General features: G+C 37.2%; 1 pseudogene; it reads left to right on the top strand.

The window, feature by feature from the left end:
• The first annotated feature begins 341 nt into the window (after positions 1-341).
• On the top strand, positions 342-3,768 carry LOC113273291 (annotated as a pseudogene).
• The last annotated feature ends 9,566 nt before the right edge of the window (positions 3,769-13,334 follow it).

Genomic DNA, 13,334 nt, shown 5'->3' with positions numbered 1-13,334 from the left:
TCATAGAATTTTTGGCAGTATAAGATATCGGATTACCACACTATACTCTTAAGGTTTTTACCGAACATGGTTTTTCCTGATAAGTTCGACACGAAGTCAAACAAGCTACATCGACAGTATTGTTGTGAGCTTCCAGTGTTCACGTTTTATCCCAAAGGGTTTTCCTGACGTATGCGTTCAGATTTTCCCAAATGGTTTTCTTGGACGACTATAACGAAGGGAGAAAATCTGCAGTGACCAACATCGTTTTAAAGCTACCAAGATTATAATCTCTTCTCTCGGCCAGTTTTTGTCCCAGTTAGATTTTTCTGGCAAAGTTAGGACGAAGCAAATATCGAACGATGGATCATCCAAGTGGAATGTTATGTAAATTCAGTAGTAGGTGGATGACCCACCGATTGCCACATAACCATGTGGACCCCGCGCAGAATCTCTAAGGAACAAACACATGCAGTTGATGTGTCAATTATATAGGGATGATTATCCCTTAGCTAATGTTTATCCCCTTCTAGTGCGACATTTATATATATATGTGTGCACTAAGTACGTCTAATGAATGAAGAGAATGAAAATGAAAAAGGGAACTCAGTCCCGTCTTTTCTTCCCAGCTTTCTTTCTTCTTATTAATTTATGCATATTACTAATAACAACTGTGGTTGGTGTGAGATAGTGTTAATACCAATTTTAGTGATTGATGTGAACGGTTATGATACTTTGGTTAATTTGCATATTAACAGAGAAGAGAGACGATGATAACATAAAAAAAATAATTAAAGTCTAAGTCATTATAGTGTAGTGGTAAAATCAATGGGGTTGACTTGAGTTCGGAACCGAAAGTTCTCAGAACCGATTTCTTTATTGATCATTATTTTCTAAAGAATATGTAAGAAGGGAAAACAAAATTATATTTCCTGCTGGTTCCGGCTTATCGGAAATGAAGTTTTCTTAGCGTGGGACAAGGATCCTGAAGTCAAGTTGGTGAATCTCAAGGTAAGCATTTCGGTACCAGCATAACTCTATCTTTAGTGTAGCACAGATAAGGATAACATGGATAGGTTTAAGTTTCATCAGAAACTTAATTAAATCTGATTCAAGGATCAAGATTTAAGAGATAAAAGTTTATAATCAAATCAAATTGATAATAATAATATTGATAATAAGATGTATAATAAGATGTGTCTTGTAAACAAGAGTCACAGCCTATATATAGACTTACATGAACTGATTAAAGGAAAGAGTTTGACGTAAACTAGAAAAGAAAATACTTGCGAAACAAACTAACTTAAACTGACGTAAGGGATCAACAGTCATAGTTGTATCATTGTTGATACAGAGAAAGATGTACTACATCAATCTTTTAGTTTGGTATCGCGATCTTAACCCAATGTTGAATGTCATTGACCATCTCTGAGGCATTTTCCATCAGTTGTTTAAGTTTTTTGTTTGATATACGTTCTCATTTTTGGAAAATAAACATATGTGCCGAAACCAACATTACTACATTATGAATTCTAGTGTTGGGAGCGTCGCCATATTTCATAAACTATACATATAGCTGATGTTGCATAATTTGGTTCCAGGGAAACGGAAAATCTTTTTGTGTTGGTGGGGATCTTACAGAATCATTCCATTTTAGCACCGAAGGTAATGGTTCTTTCTGAAATTTTTGGTTGCACCGGTTCTCTCATTTTTCTATCTTAAAAACGAGTCATTCGGTCATTTCCGTAAATTATTGGAAAGCAAAACTAAGGGGAAAAAACGGTGAGTTTAGGAACTCAAAAACCTGGTCACATATAAAGAAAATTCACATCCTGAAATTCATTTATGTTTTTTATAGGATTGTTTCTTCACATTCAAATTCACTTTCCATCCACCAGGTCATTGGAGATTAGGTGCGAGATTTTTGTGGAACGTATACACCTTAGTTTATAGAATTGCGATATGAATAAACCCCAGGTTTCAATCCTTAATGGAATGGTAATGGGTGCTGGATGCGGAATTTCCATTCATGGTAGATTTCGGGTGGTGACTGAGAAAACGGTATATTAGAGAAACTTTAAATTAGAAGGTTTGCTGTGTATAGTAAGAAAGGATTTCTTTTCCATACACAAGTACATTTTATCTTACGGGCGTTATTTTTCTCCAGGTTTTTGCTATGCCAGAAACCGGGATGGGAATAGTCCCAGACGTAGGGGCTTCATTTTTTCTATCTAGACTCCCTGCCTTCTTTGGTATAGAGAATTAGACTTCAATATTGTTCTTTTAGAAATGGGATGATAAAACTTTGCAATATAATAATTGTTTCAACTATAGAAATGGCATTTGCGTTGATTAACACCTATCTTTCTACATCTTTAACCAGGAGATTACGTTGGTCTTACTGGTGCAAGGTTGGATGGCACTGAAATGTTTGCATGTGGGCTTGCAACTCACTTTGTCCCCTCAACAGTATGATCCTCATTTTTTTTTTTTTAATTTTTAATTTTTTATTAGGTCTGTAGCTTCTAAGTATCAAAATACTAATCTAACAAGTTACTGAAACTGGCCACCACCTACGGGAAGAAATTGAGTTTGCTAGATGAAGCACTTAATAAGGTGGACACAGCTGATCCAGCTATTACCTCGGCAATTATTGACAAGTTTTCAGAGGCAGAGCAACCTCCATTGAAGGAAAAAAGTGCTTATCATAGGTAAGTCTGATCGAATGTTCTCAATACAAGATCCTCGTTTGTGTAACTATTTTGGTGTAGAATATCCCCTGCAATACATATATGTGGCGAGATTCAAGTATATGATTTTTCACTGCAGACTAGACATCATTGACAGATGCTTTTCACGAACGACAGTCGAACACGTTATCTCAGCCCTTGTAAGTTAGAGATCGTATACAGTATCATTGGAAACAACCCATTCTCTTCATGTTGTAAATATTCATGAGATTTATTGTCAATGTTCGTGAACGTTCCTATGCATTTCTCCTACCACTTTTTTATGATTCTATATGTAATGCAAGATCTATTTGATTCAATTGTGTATTTTAGGAGATTGAGCCTGTCAAATCTCGGGATGCTTGGATTTCTGAAGCTGTTTACTTAATAAAAAAAGCATCACCGATTGCTCTTAAAGTTTTTCTCAAATCGGTAAGGAATCGCGCCTTTGTTTTCTTGATTTTTTATTGATATACAAATCTGGCCCCGTTTTTTCTCACGGACATAAGCTCTTAACCTGCACGTTCATGCACTAAGATAGTAATTTTGGTATTCATATTTACACAGACCAGAGAAGGGAGACTACTTGGTCTCCATCAGTGCCTTGCCCAAGAATATAAAATAGTATGCCATGCCTTGCCGGAAGAAGTTAGCCACGACATGTTTGAGGTCTCTAAATGATAATTGCACTAATTAGTTAGTATTACATTCCTGCCAAAAGTTATATTCTTTCTAAGCACAAAACTTTCAATATTGCAGGGTTACCGAGCTAACTTTTTGCGTGAAGACCGAACTCCAAAGGTGGATGTTCTCCCATTTTCACTTTAATCGTTAGATGTCAAAATATGTACAAGTTCATGTCTAAGGTTGATGTTCTGGCTTTTCCTTACGTACGCTTATACATGATATGTATATGTTTCAGTGGGAGCCTTCTAGGTTAGAGCTTGTTACTGATGAAATGGTAGACCTTTACTTTTCTAAGGTGAAGGATGATGAGTTGGAAGATCTAGTCCTACCAGTAAGGTCGAACTCGTCGATCTTTACTATGGAAAAGCTCTAAGGATTTCCTAGAATTGTATGATAGTATTGCATGCAGTTGTGTTCATAGCTTTGAAGACCTTTAACTTTATGTTAATTTCCTTTCATTGAAAGACATTTAAGATATGGTTGTTGTCACTAATTGAATGTCATTGTAATAAAGCTCGTGTTATGCATGGATTTTCTCCATGAATTTGGGATCTCTAATCCCAAAGAAGAAATTTTTTTTATAGCTGATGGAAAAAGATATCACGAACCGTTGAGGCTTGCAACAATTGTTTTTGATATATTTTGTGAAAGGGTCACAACTTCATGGTCTAATTAGGGTCTGGATAATGAAATATGCACTTGATATATTTGAGTCGTAGATTCAATAATGGGAGACCGTCAACCGAACCTTTAGTTGACTTTTAAATTAAGGCGAGGATAAACACATCGCAGACATTCTCTTGCCTCCCTTCGATGTTCGTCATATTTTTCATCCCAAATTGATGGTAAACTGAAGAAAACAAGTTGGGCTCGAAATTTTCATTTTTTTCATTCAAATGAGAGAGAAGTTTTATGATTCCGCAAATAGTTTTTTAAAACTTACTGTTCACGATTAATTCTTGCGATTCGCAGCAATTATTTTCCAAATGATCTGAATCGTAACGAGGAGGAATTGAATCTACTGTGAATCTTACAAATTCACAGTTCTACTCGTGCAATTCGCGCTAACTCATAGGTCAGACAACTCTAAATCTTTTCTTTCTAAGTGATCTTTCTTTGAAATATATTTTTGGTGACAGTTTGACTCGCGGTAGAGCATAAGATTCGAACTTAAGAGCCATGCCCACCTAATCAAGTGCCCAATCACTGATCTGGGCGTTAAACCGTGTCTGGCACGATCTTGTTCGAGACATCTTGGCTGATGCATGTTTTAGAGCCAGAGTACCTGCTAGGAAGGAAGTTGTTTTGGGCCTTCTATCTGACGATGGTTCTTCCTTGTGGCATGCTGATATCCCTGTTTATAACTGGGAAAATGGTCAAAACACATGTTTTGATGTTACTGGGGTTTCTCCATTCAGAGGAGGCCGGGTTCGTTCTTTCACTCCGGGGCTTGCTATCTCTAATGCCATCACTCGTAAGTGTAAAAAGTATTTGGATAAGTGCAGTGCTCAGGGGTATGGTTTGGGTGTTTTGGCTTTCTCCATCCTTGATGAGCTTGGAGAGGACATGGTGATTTTTCTGAAGAGATTGTGGTGTTGCATAGCCATCCATGATTTTTACGATAAAATTAGAAATTTGATTTTCCACAGAGTTGGACTTGTCATTCACAAAGGTGTTGGTGCACAGGTGGTTGCGAGGTTACCAACCCACTCCGCTGTAATAATAACAACAAATATTTAAACTTATTAATTTGTAACTCCAATATGTATATATGTATTTAGATATTTATCATCAATCGAGATTCAACATATGACTCGATATTTAAAAAAACGACATGCAATTCAAGATTCTTAAAAGAAAAACGATATGTGATTCATGATTTATGATTTAATCATGATTCTTTAAAAAACACGATTTATTTGATCGGAAAATCTATAACTCACATTCCTTTTTCTTAACCACTTCTAGATTAATGGTATTGGTGCATATATTATGTATATAGTTCATTTAATACATCCCAAATTTTTCTTGTTGCAGTTATACAGGTTAAACACAACGAATTCCCGGTTTTTCTTTTGTATTGAGCACATGTTTGACCACATAGTTGACCGAATTCACATCTTAGTTAGCTGATTAGTACTGCATTTTTGCCGATCCGAGTTATATCCGCACGCCCGAATTGCTAACTAGGGCATAGGTATGGGCCAAGCCAAAAACCGATTTTGGAATTGAATTGTTCCATTATTTGTAGAGAAAATAAATGGAAATCCAAACAGTAAGAAAAAGAATAGTTTAGAAAATTGAATATACACTCTCAAAAAGAAAATGATAAACAATTTGGCGGAATTCTTGGAAAACTACATTAAGGTGAAGTGGTTGGGCACTGAAACCTCTCGACAATTGTTTCTCAATCACCTTTCCTAATAAAAAATCACCTCATCGTCTCCCTCAAACTCACTTTTTTTCTCTCTCTTCCGAGGTTTGCTCTGCAACTCGGCTATTGAGAGTTCGTAACCGATTCACCATTAACAACCTCTTTCCTATTCACAGTTAGCCCTCTCATATTAACAAATCAGTTATTTCGAACCTAAATCAAGATGGGTATTCAATTCGATGTTGATTAAATAGGGATAGCGGACAGTTGATGGTTTCGGATGGACGTTTTCTTCATACCTCTTAGTTTTTTGATTGTATCAGTCGAGCAAATGAATATTTGCTCTTCCATAAATCGAAAACTATGCTAAGTTCCTGGAATCGCCTCCGATTTACTTCCTGTAAGTATCCATGAGTTTTTATAACATCGTACCTATTTCGTTTTTAGCTTAGTTCGATTCTAGTTGTGTTTACTCAATACTGGACGAAGCTATTTGTGTTTATTGAGCAACTAGATTTACATCCGAGTCTTTGTTACCCTTACTATGCCAAAATCTATTAAAGTTATTTCCATAAAATCCAAATCAACATCACCTACATCTGGGCACTATCTATTCTCAGAAATATTACCTCCAAATCGTTTTTCTTATTTCCATCATATTAATCCTTCTACCTATTGGTTTATCTATAATGGTTTTCACATAAATCCAATGGCCTTCAAAAGGATCCGTAATGGGATCTACAAACCGATCCAAACAAATAAGATTAAGGGCATGGATACACAATCTCTTATTCATCATCAAACAAAGGAAAACGATAATGCTCACGGGGAAGATGGTCTGGTAAAATTTCCGGAAAAGAAAACATATTTGTTGATAAGTCTTCATCCGCAATCTGGTGATTGTCTAAAAAATATGGGAATAGATCTGAAACTCCATCGATTCAGAGGAAAACAACCCTATAGCTCTGCTCATGGTGGAGATGTCAATGAAATTTCACTCCGGATCAAGTTTTTTACAGGGAAGATCACATTAATTTATGCGACACTTGCTTCCCTGAAAAATACGGATGAATCAAAGGCAACAAGTATCGAGGAATCGGAAGAATAATTAGTCATCAGGACCCGTGCGTTTTGACTCGGTATAAAGTGGATTCGGGTCGAAATACCTCTAATGGGGACATGCCTTGTTTTGGGGAAAGAGCCTGTTTCTGTCTCAGTTGCTGTCTTTGATAAAGGAAGTGAGAGCAAGTCTTATGGTGGAATCTTTCCATCTTCCACGCCACCTCAGCACTTGGAACTGTGGATGGAAGCGCAAGTGTAATGGTGGAATAATAGAAACGTTATTCTTAATAGCGCTAAAAAAAACGCTATTAAGATTGGAGCTTAGCTCCATTAAGAATGAAGCTTTTTTTCTCAGCCGTTAGATTCTCAACAACTCAATTTAAATCTACGGATAAAAAAAAGCGCTATTAAGAATGGAGCTTTTTTTCAGCCGTTAGATTCTCAACAACTCAGTTTAAATCTACGGATATAAAAAAAAGCTATTAAGAATGGAGCTAAGCTCCATTCTTATTAGCGTTTTTTTTTTTAACTTTTAGGCGCTATTCTTAATGGCGTTTTACGCTATTCTTATTAGCGTTTCCATGAATTCCACGGACCATTCCACCAAATCATGGAACCCTGTTTGGGTTTTCTATGGAAGACCCCAACTTGGAAGTCATTAGACTTAACATTCCATGAATTTTCCACACTTGGAATAGGTTGGATTCCACCATAAGACTTGCTCTGATAAGGGTCATTTTATTGGTGACCACGTGGTCTTTTACTATCAACTAAAGGTAATAAGATCAATGCACATTTCCCCGGCCCAGATACATTTGTACCTCAAACCACAATCAAGGAAAATGTAAGGAGAACAAGTCTAACGATTGGAGGCCAGCAATACATGTTATCACTAAAGAAATGCGAGAGTTTGGCATGGACCTACTCTCGCAGGCTGAATAATCGCCATGCCGCGAGTTTGGCATTGACAGTCCTCAACATGCATAGTCCTACGCATGCAAACTCGGAAATTAGGCTAATATTTTCCTTTCTGCTTAAGAATAATCCAGCAATGTGGCTTAGTTGTTAGTTAGGTTTAGATTTAGGTCTGGTATTTCCCTTCTTGTGTTTTCCCTTTCATGTTGTCAAACAAGTATGTTAGAAGTACTAAGGTTTGTTTAGGCACCGCGAGTCATCAACAACATGAGTCTTTTATGCAAGTATGACATCATCAACGACAAAAGGTGCACACAGTAGGCGAGGGCGGCAGTCATACACCTCACCAAAACAGCAACAACTCCCAATCCACTCACTCAACTACACAACCACCATCAACACCAAAAGATCACTTCAACGTCCACACAATGAAGAATCCGTCAAAATTTAGGCTATTCTTGTGGATAGTCATTGAAGAAGGTGCAACAACCTTCACACTTCGGATCTATCACCATCACGCCAACAACAAAATTGGGCTAGCTATATCTGTTGTGTTCTACACCAACTGTGGACTAAAGCACCGAAATCGAGAAATTTCCAACATTATAGTGAAACTATGCAGGTAACAAGATCCATAACAGGAACTAGGACTCGCAGGAATATCAACGCTACCAAGGAGATAAAGGATCAACGAACAAGTCGGACGGAAATTAATGCTTATAATTGGGAATTGGTTACACAAATGTTTTCTTACCCAATTGTAAAGACTAGGAATGCTACACTCCTAAAAATATGTGAACCTTGACTAATTCGCAATATAAATAAATTCCTCCTCTTTTCAAAAAAAAAATTAATCACCTTTTCTAATGTCGATTCACTTCAAAGAACTGTTTTGATCCACAACGGTTTATATAAGGATTATATGCAGAAGTAGGCCTGGTCTGGACCCTCACTTTCATTTCTAGGCCACTTTTTTTATTTCTTGCAAAACTAGGCAAGTTAAACGGATTCCATCCACTTTAACCATCTCGGTCAATTTATCGCGTTGACTTGTCAATATCTCGCCAAAATATCATATAGGGAGATCTCATACATGTGGTAAGATTACTGAAATGTCCTTCACACGTGTGTGTCAGTCACGTGTTCGATCTCATTCATTCTTCTTATTATTATCTTCTTCTTCTTTGTTTTCTTCTCCTTCCGTTTTCTTTCTTCTGCTCAAATTAGTGAAGAGAGGATTTGGAATTAAATTAGGGTTTCACTGAAAAGATTTGTAGGAAGAAATTGATGATGGTTCTGAAATTGATTGAACATGGGAATTCGAGAAAAAGGGTTTGATAGAAATTGAGAAGCAAAGTAGATTAAGGTTCAGTTTGTGAAGAAAGTATTGATGGTGTTTGGATCTAATCGGAGGAGAATCAGAGATGGGTTTCTTCTATAATTGAGTATTAGATCGATGCGATTGAAGAGATAAACCAACATGAACTGATGGAGATGCCATTGGTCGGAGATGTGATTTGTTGTTGTGCTCGAATTATCAAGAAGAAGAGGTTTTGAAGATGGGTACTCGTAGAGATTATGAGATGGTAATGGTGGTGAATTGAGAAAGGTTGAACTGTGAACAAGAGATGCAAACAGAAATAGAAGAAATGATTAAGCTGTGGTGATTCAGAGTTAGGGTTTCCGTTGGTTTTGCTGCTGCTGGGTGAGAAATAGAAGCTTTGTAATGAAGCAATCAGCAGTTGTGTTGATGAATAGAGATGGGTTTCACTCATCTGGTGAATGGGTTTGAGCTCGATGGGAATTCAGGTTGGGTTCTTGTTGGATTAATTACATCATCAGAAGAAGAAGATGGTGGCGCTACTAATTCACAGTTCGTGATGGCCTGGATGGAGAGATGGGTGTTGTGTATAATTTCACAGAAGATTGAAACCGAAAATTGCAGGAATTAAGAAGATTGGGTTGCTCCTAGATTTGATTTTGGTTTGTGTGTGACTGAGTTCTGATGGTAATTGGTGCTGGTAGTTGCATTTGAGCAAGAACAACACAGGGTATGAGTTGCTGCTGTCGAGATATGCAGAGGTTGCACTGCAAGAATAGTTGCAGTCTCAGATGGTGCTGGTACTTAGAATTACTGGTGGTATTGAGCTATTGTTGGTGGTTGTAGCTCATGAAAGTGAGGCATGAGGTGAGTAACAGAGAAAAATGTGCAATTGGTGTTGAATGAGAAGATGGGTTCTTGAGTTGGTAGGTGGTTTGCAGCGGAGTGATGTCGTGGTGAGATGAACTAACAAGAGCTGAGGGAAAGCTGTAATTGCAGGGTTGTAACTGAAGTTGAAGCTGCGGAAATGATGAGATTACAAGGCTGTAGAAGGTAGTGAAGGCTGTTGAAGGTAATGAATTTGATGTGGTGATAGTTGGTTGAGGTGTTGCAGCTGGTAGAGATTGAAGACTGTATGTGTTTTCCATTCTAGGAGTTGCTTCTCTTGAGCTTTGTTCGGGCGCAATACAAGGATGATATGTATCCCACTTGAAGTGTCCAAGGTAATGAAATACTAAAACTGTGTTGATACTTTTTTTTTCAAAGTCTGTCTTCATGACCAGTCAACTAGTGAAAAACAACGATTATATTTTGTTGTAGTTGAAATTTTGTTGTTTAGACTGTATGGCTTGTGCAAGAATAGCAATACTGTTTTAGAGGAGATTTCTAAGTAAATGAGATATAACATTTCAGACACGAAGTGTGAATTGTTGTAAATTCACATTAGACATTTGATGCCAAACTGACTAGAAAGGACACCTTTGTCTTGTGCTTGCTTAATTGGAATGTCTGGAGATCAGGCTGGTAGATTAAGAAGATTTCGTTGGTGTCTTGGGCTTGCTAATGCTCGTCAGTGTTTGAGCGCATTTCTTTGTTTCATTGGGGACTGTTGATGGTTGGCTGTTGTTGAAGCAGGCTTAAAAGATGGTTGCAATGGAACTATGGGATTTGTATTTGGAAGAAAAGGGCGAAACTGGTGTTGATGAAGGAATATAGGCTTGCAGTGGCTTTGTTGCACAAGTATGGTTAGATTGCAGTTGTGGGCTGAGTTGTTGCCATGATTAGATGTATGTCTAGGATACAGGGCTGGTACAGCAGGTGTTTTTGTTGAAGATGGTTTGCAGTGGAGATTATGTTATTGTTGAAGCTGGTTTGCAGGTGTTTTTGTGGCTGTGGCAGAGTGCAGTTGGCAATGGATGTGAAAGAAGTACAGTTAAGAGCATGACAAGGAGTTGTTGCTGCTAAAGTTGGCAGCTTTGTGCGATTAACTGGTGGTAATGAGAGGGATCTCAACTGTAGAATCAGGTGGAGAGCAGGAGCAGTTGGTGGCAGCTGAGCTGCAAATGGTTTATGGAAATCTAAAATGGCAGCTCAGCTTAGTTGAATTTCTAGTGTAAATCTGAAATTGGTTTTTACATGGATTGATTTTGAATTGAAGGAGATTGGGCCAACTAATGGAACTGTGAATGGTGATATGTACAAATTTTTCCCGTGACATGATTCCCACGTAATCAGTCCACATGACATATCCGAGCCCACGTAAGCAATCCACATGGCATATCCGAGCCCACGTGTACAGTTTTCATGTTGATTTAACTGAGTTAAATCAATGATATAACATTAAATCAGTGATACAAAGGACTTTTAGTTCTTTTTAGTTACACCTAACGATGTTAACTTTCTATCCATCACTTTTGGTCAAAACTTGCCTAGTCTAGCAATAAATAAAAGAAGTGGCCTAGATTTGAAAGGCACCAAAAACAGGTCTATTTTTGTAAAAAGCCCTTTATATAATCTTTACACTTTATATGTCAGTTATCTCATAAAAAGTAAGAAAGATAAAACTACGTAAATAATTTGTTTTTGATCGATCAAGAAACTAATATATTAATAAAGTATAGGATCAGAATCTCGCAGCAATAATGCCTCAGCGAAATTATTAACAACACAACACAAAAGTGTCGCAGAACAATTTCAGAAATGACATAATAAACGACGTCAGCTAAATCATGAGAAAAATGTGATGGTCCTGCGAAAATTAGAGAGTTTGCGAGATTAACATTTGTAAGGTTGCGAGAATGTCGCAAGCCATATCCGAATATAAAGGACAGATTAGCTGTCATCCACTATGTAATTCCCTATAAATAGCCGTTTAGTTGTAAAGGAAAAGAGAGAGATCTAATCTGAGTGAGAAACAAGTAAATAGGAGAGAGAAAATCTAGAGCAGTGGTTATTCTTGATTCCTTTATCTTTTCTTGTAAGATTGTTCAAAGATTCATCAATAAAATTAAGATTGTGAATCCAAAAATGAGTTGAATGTTAATGAAATCTTGTGAGGAGTGTAGTGTAGGATTTCCTGCAACTACATAATGTCGCTAGAAACAGGGAACAAATCAGTTGAAGATTGTTGTTGAGATTGTTCAAATCAAGAAAGTGATTAAACAAATTAGTGAACCAGTTAAAAGAAAAATGATTAGAGTCAATGAAGATGACAAAAGATTGGAGTGTAATATGATAACAAAAACAATGGTTAATGAATTCCATGAAAACATCAAAGGAAGGATACATAAACGAGATTTTGAAGGAAGGAAGGTTATGCGGTAGAAAAGAAATCACCCTTGAAAGATTGGGAAAAGCAAAAAATCACATTCATGGCGGCAGAAATACCAAGAGAAAATTTGAACCACTCATCTCCATTGGTTATTACAGTACCTATTACACGAAAAGAGAAGGGGACAACAACAAAATCCACAGAAGAATGGATATTGAACAGAACTTTAGTCGATACAGGGAGTTCAGTGGATATAATATGTTACATGCGTTCAAAGGAATGGGATTCCAAGATGAAGAAATGTCTTGTTCAACATATCTTGTTCATGGCTTTGGAAAATCCACAACAAAACCTAAAGGAGAAATAGTGGTGCAAATTCCACTAGGAGAGATCGAAACACAAGTGACACTATGCATAGTGGATGTGGAATCACCATATAACATGCTATTGGGGAGGCCATGAATACACACAATTAAAGCTGTAGCATCAACATTGCATCAATGCATCAAGTTCCCCATGCCAAATGGAGTAGGTGAGATTAGAGGAGATATTGACAATGCGAAATTATGTTATCAAATTGAAGTAAAGCATTATGAAGGACGAGCAAAAAAGAGACAATTTCGCAGAAAAATAGCAAAGGAGGCAAATAAAGAAGAAGAATTTAGAGTGTACATGATAAGAGCAAAAGAAGGTAAAGGAATACCCAGCGAAATTTCGGAGGAAGGAGATGGACCTGCGAAGATGATAAAAGAGCCAACACCAATGGGAGAATCCAAGGCCAGTTACACTGCGGCAGAACCAACAAAAGAAGTAAATGTTGGAACTATAGAAGAACCCTAATATTGAGGATTGGAACCAAGATGGATGCAGAAGAGGAAGAAAGAACTGTCAATCTTTTGCGGGAATATAAAGATATTTTCGCGGGGAGCATGGATGAGATACCTGGAATAGATCCGTCAATTGCATGTCATAAGTTGGAGATTAACAAGAATGTGA

This window comes from Papaver somniferum, chromosome 1 (assembly GCF_003573695.1).
Source record: "Papaver somniferum cultivar HN1 chromosome 1, ASM357369v1, whole genome shotgun sequence".
In the NCBI taxonomy this organism is placed as follows: domain Eukaryota; kingdom Viridiplantae; phylum Streptophyta; class Magnoliopsida; order Ranunculales; family Papaveraceae; genus Papaver; species Papaver somniferum.
This window is presented reverse-complemented; position numbering and strand designations above follow the sequence as displayed.